Below are 6,000 nucleotides of genomic sequence, written 5' to 3'. Positions count from 1 at the left end.
TATTCTCTTCGTTGAAAACTTAAGTTTGTAATTTAAAAAAAATCTTTTAGGGGTTTTTGTTTTTTTGTTTGTTGATGCATATGGTATTGTGTACTTACATTTCTCATGGGTTTATTAATTTGAAGGGAGACAACAGCATCCCTTGGACAAGGTTGACATGCTTGGCTTCACATGCTTTTACTTATAATTTCTCTCGACACCAGTTAGCTGCCTTTGGTTGCGTTTGGTTTTCTCAGTCAGAGGAAGTGGTGAATGTGTTTCCTGCCCAGTCTCCCCCCTCCAGAAACACACACACACACACACACACACACACACACACACACACACACACACGGAGCTGGAGCTGAAGTGAATGTAGAGAGAGAGGAGGGGAAAGCAGAGCTCAAGCGAAAGAAGGTTTTAGCCAGCAGCGAGTGAAGAAAATGGCGATCATGCAGGACGAATTCCTCCCCTCGTAGATGCTGCAAACGCGCTGAATTTCTTTTAGCCTTACAGCCGGCTTTCCTTTCCACTCGGTTGCACTTTATACTTCAATGAGGTGAGGTTGGTTTTACGATGTTTTCTTACCAGAGGACCGTCTCTTTTTGTCGTGCTAATGTACACAGAGCCTAAAGCAGGGAGACTGGGAGCTGGTGTAAATGAGTTAAGCAGCCACTGTTGTTTAGTTAGCCATTATTGCGCTATGCTAGCCAGCTAGCCTCCTGTTCAGCTAGCACTTGGTAAGGCAGCTCGGTTGCATTGCAGTTTGCAGTCGTAAATGGTAAACGCATCAACTGACAAACCAGGGGACTGCATTAGCCTGCACACGACTGTACACTTCAAGGCGTCTGTGACAGACAAACACTTGTATTTGTAGGCATCTTAACCTTGTGCTAACGCTAACTAGTACGAGCAATGGTCGCCAGACATTTGTCAATAATATTCCGTATTCCGTAACATATTAATATCTCTAGGGATTTGTTTATCAGCAGCCACTCAATGCTCATGGATTCCATGTACCCCTTTGTTTATTAAAACACCACAACGCTTTATTTGAAATAAGACCGGGTAAGTGAACTAGCCGCTCCGTAACGTTAGCTTTTAGCTAGCACTAGCAGACATGCTAATTTGACGACGCAGGTTGCTCAGTGGTGACTCCGACTCATTCCCCGGCTTTTTTGTGACTTGCATAGGGGACATGTGGTTCAAATGTCGTTAAATATCCAAAACTTTTGCGGTGAACCGTGATTTCGTAAATTTGGTGGTGAAATTGTTAACCTGCAGGGTTGTAATTCGGTCAGAGAGTTTAACACCCTCTGTCGGCAGAGACGCGGAGCAGCTGGTTAGCTCAACACCAGACCACCGCTATGCTGGTTTTTCAGTCGTATTGACCTAACTTTTTACACTCTCCCAACAACGCTGCAAAAGTGGCTAAATCACATGATATTTTAATTGGAGCGACTGTAATTAGATGCCCCGTTAAGGCCATTGTTAGTCTTGGCTGCGCTGGAAAAATACCAGACTCGAGAGAAGCCATGTTGGTTAAGCTGTAAGTCAGGCTACAGCTGAGATAATGGCCGATCAGGACCAGATCTACAACTCTGACCTACACACACACACTCAGTCCCTGTGTCTTTATCTGTCATTCTCAGATACACACATTCTCTATTGACCTTGTAGGGCCTGAGCTTAAGGGGACCTTGTCATGCATTGCGCTGATCGTGCATTGTCCTGTTACGCAGTTCAACCTGCATTTCCACATCGCCGAGTTGAAATACTTTTCTCACAATAATTAGTTTAGAGTGTCACTGTTTGTCTGTGCATGCATGTGCTTGTGCAGAATATGTAGGTGATGTGCATGTCTTTTAAACCCTGCAGGAACAATTAGCTTACAACATTTTAATGGACTTACGTTTACTATTACAGGTGTAGTACATAATGTTGTTTAATCACAGTAAACAAATAAACCAATAAAACCGTATCACACTCAAATGCAGGGTGTCTTTTATTTGTAAATGACTGAGAGATTAATCTTCTTATCTCTGCATTCTCTTTCAGAGATTCGGAATTGGAAGCTGTTGCCACCAAAGAAACTGAAGCATCTTAACAGGTGAGTGTGACAACATTAAAGCACACACACATGCACACACAATTTAAGAGCATATGTACCAGTTTAGATCGCCTTTCTAGCCACTTTTCTTTAGATGATAGCGGGACCTGTGTATGTCTGTGCGTGGTGGGCTTCTAAAGGGTTGTGTACGCGTGTGTGTGTGTGTGTGTGTGTGGATCAGGGGGACACGGGATGGGCAGCTGCTGCTTATGCAAGCACATGCAGTTCCGTTTGAATTGAATTGGAGGGTCTGGGTTGGTCTAGGCCGTATTGTGCTGAGTAAGCTTTGCTGTTTTAAAATCGCTAAATGAGAAGCCAGAGTCCTGATGTTTTGTGTGTGGAGAGGTGTTTGTGCAGCTCATTGTGTCCATACAGTTGGTCTACATGCACACACACAATAGAGCCGTGGACCACAACTAGTCCATTACCCTGCTCCAAGGGTCGCATTTAATTTGTTTTCTGTTTTTAGATCTTAAATCTCTTTATGAATCATGTTGTCATGCTCAATTTCCCGAATTGGGTTTTTTTGTTATGATTGCGCAGAAATTATAGCGAGCTGGTGCATCTACTCACTGCTCTTTGACACTTCTCATCTCCAAAAGTGTCTTGTTGTCAGTGTTGGAATGTGTTGTTCAAACAAGACATGTAGAACATGTCAGCTACCTTCTTTTTATGCTGGTTGTCCCATTTCTGTTAAAATATATTTGTTGTGTTTCATGGTATGAAAATATTTTTCAGCTAATGGCTTCATAAAGTATTCGGTTATGCTGGTTTGTTTGGAGTTCGTTGCTAAAGACAGATGATGTTTCACATTTTCCCACCATTGTGGCATATTTTCCAGTTTTGTGTGTGTGTGTGTGTGTGTGTGTGCGCGCTGAAGTAATGTAAGGGGAAGCAATATTAATACTCTTACATGAAAATAACATGAATTACTTTTCGCGTAACAAGTCACATTTACAGCTAAATTTTCCAGACTAACATTAAATTATTTGCCACATGGGAATCATGTTTCATTTTATCATTTACATGAGACTGAAATGTGTTTCTCCTAGTTTAACTCAGCTTAATTCCGGGATGAGCACATTTTCAAATAGCTGCAATTGTGTATTACATAAATCATATGTACACTCACTGTTTTTGGTTCATAAATAACATGCTGCTAACAGTACATTGTTGCTGAGGTAATTTCCGTTTCAGTTCATAGTTTTTTGGAAGGGGTTTTACTTTTGTTGAAAAAAGATGTCCTGTCCTAAAGTTTACAGCTACCATTGGGTGGATGTTTCTACAGAAGGCAAACCATATTATCATAAATCTAATACTTATATAGCATTTGTGGCACCAATGGGGATTACATACTTAGGGATAAAAACTGGATAAGTGTTAAGCGTTCCTACTCTGAAGCTTTTTAGTTATGCATAAGCAAAACTAAACTGTAAGCAAGTTTCTAAACAGGCACACCATCCGGCTTGCTCACAGATACCTATAGATCCAGTTATATTACTTGAACTGTTGAATTTTGCAATCATAACACAGTGACAAACTAATGTGTAATTTCTTGTGACTAGTGTTATTTCCTTTGACTTTGTAGAACAATGGGCTATATAGCTTCACTTTCACTTTTGGTTGTTGACTAGCTCCATTCCCCAAATTACTGGTCTCTTCACATGTTTTCATTCTTGTCTAAAAAGATCTTTCACAAGGGGTTTATGAATTGTTGAAGCTGTTGCGTTGTAAACTTAATAAAACAACTCCATGCTTAAATAGCCTACATGAGATTGTTGTATTGGGAATTTAATACTGCAGTGCTATAAATTCCTGCTGTCTTGCAACACTGCTACATTGGTTGGGGATCTGAGAGTTGACCATTGTCCCTCTGAGCAGTAAAGGCACACCTGCAGATGGTCATGAGACTGGAAAAGGCAAGAAGCAGGAATGGAGCATTTGATGCCATTGACCTGTGCAGGATCTAACAGAATGCAAGTCACACAAACACAATACTAGGTGGTCAGATCTTTTAAACAGTTTGGATGGGCAATTGTGTTTTGGGCTTTGCAATTCGAATCAAATTAATATAGGTAAGATTGTGAGTCAGACATTTTGAGTACAAAACTTTGACCTTAACTCTATTTTTTATCCTTGGTATTATGGTTTTGGATTTAAACCTGTAATACAAAATGTCTATCTATATCTATATCTATATCTATCTATCTATATATATATATATATATATATATATATATATATATATAACCTTTTTAAAATATTAAAATCTATTATTATTATTATAGCAGACTCTTGTTTTCTGCACTCTACATGGTCACAGATTTCATGATGCCATGTGTCCTTTTGCAAAAAATGGCAAGAAAATCAATTTTTAATTTTTGCACTTTACTAAACATAGTTTTGTGTAATGGCTTACCATAGTTAATGTCCAATTTTCCTCCTTTGAAAACTGCCCGCTTATAGTTAAATATTGTTTAACTGTACACAACTTCAAGTAAACTGGATTTACCATTAGCACAATTCCTTTGTTCTTGAATTCAGTTTTATTAAAGAAAACAAAAACAAAAAAACAAAGTTGAATCTGCATTTCAGAAAATTGCAAAAAGCCTTGCTGTAGGAAATACTTTGAATCACAAGTTGCCCCACTGTCCTCTGCCAGCAGAAAAATTGAATTGCTTTTTTCAGCCAGAAATATCGTATTGCCTCTCTTAAGGTACCATGAACCGAAATGAACTGGCTTGATTTTAACTTCTCTGTTGAAAGGACAGGTTTAATGCAGCCAGGCTGGAAATGTCACATCTTTCAATGTCAGCCTCACAAAGCCTTCCTTGTTTGGCTGTTTGTGATGAGGAGACACCCCTTGTCATTCACTAATTGAGTGATGGCTTTCCTGAACGGAGTCTCCAGCATTTACCCTCTGTGAGAACATGCTAATGCAAATTGATGCAAATGATGTGGTGTTGTACATGCAAATTAGCCACGCGACTACCTTCGGGTTTTTGTTCTTCGGGGACAGAGAAACCCTTGTGAGTGTGTGTGTTTGTATATGCTTGTGTCTATTGCTTTATGTTTAGGTTTTTGTCTAGTGTTTGTGTGAAAACAGCTACTTCCACAAGTCTACAAATGAAATCAATACTCTGTCTCCTATAACTTTTAAGTCCTTGCTGGCTTCAATGCGTGACTCACTGCTGGGAGTGAAAAACACTCTTACAAGGTTTAATGATGCAGTAGTCTAAAGTCTCAGACTTCTGATCTCTACCACTTTAGAAATCCAAATATAGTTTGATTATTTTTAAAGTGTTTTTAGCTTTATTTGACATCCGGCAGAGAAGGGCTCAGAAAAAAAAGCAAGTGGGAGGCAGCAAAATCTGTCTGCACTATAAATTTCACAAGAGCAGAAGTAGCCTTAAACTTTACTGAATGTAGAAAATTCCCTTAAGTTAAAAAGGGAAATTCCGGACAAAAAATAGATAGAAATAGAAATTGAACATAGAATAGAAATTAATAAGCATTTAAAAAAAAAAAAAAGACCCAGGATACTTTTACCAGTTCAATTGGGCTCTCAACGACTCTTGTGCAGAGTTGTACGTGACATCACTAGTGACCTTTTACAGCTCTTTTGCTCCTTATTCATCTGTCTCCTGCTCTATATCCCTTTCAGCCCCCCCTCTGTCTCAAGATGGATAAACCAAAAAGAGCGGGCTTTATAGTGGAATCAACTGTTCAGATTGTTATTTTATCCACTTAAAACACAACAAAGACCATATTTAGAGATTTTTGGAAAGCGATGCCTCTTGTGCAGTCTGGTGATGTGTATGTTAAAGTGGAAATGGCCGCCCTTTTCTGAAATTTGTGTTAAAATGAAGCAACACAATGAGCATAGCATTAAATGTATTTTATGGCTGGCC

General features: G+C 39.2%; 1 protein-coding gene across 1 annotated transcript in view; it reads left to right on the top strand.

The window, feature by feature from the left end:
* The first annotated feature begins 326 nt into the window (after nucleotides 1-326).
* LOC120788043 (trinucleotide repeat-containing gene 6A protein-like) overlaps nucleotides 327-6,000 on the top strand; it is a 37,996-nt gene continuing 32,322 nt past the window's right edge. Inside the window, exons 1-2 of the mRNA XM_040123513.1 lie at nucleotides 327-538; nucleotides 2,038-2,089. The gene's annotated coding sequence lies outside the window, so the exon portion shown is untranslated. The remainder of the gene's footprint in view (nucleotides 539-2,037; nucleotides 2,090-6,000) is intronic.

This window comes from Xiphias gladius, chromosome 3 (assembly GCF_016859285.1).
Source record: "Xiphias gladius isolate SHS-SW01 ecotype Sanya breed wild chromosome 3, ASM1685928v1, whole genome shotgun sequence".
Taxonomy (NCBI): Eukaryota; Metazoa; Chordata; class Actinopteri; order Istiophoriformes; family Xiphiidae; genus Xiphias; species Xiphias gladius.
This window is presented reverse-complemented; position numbering and strand designations above follow the sequence as displayed.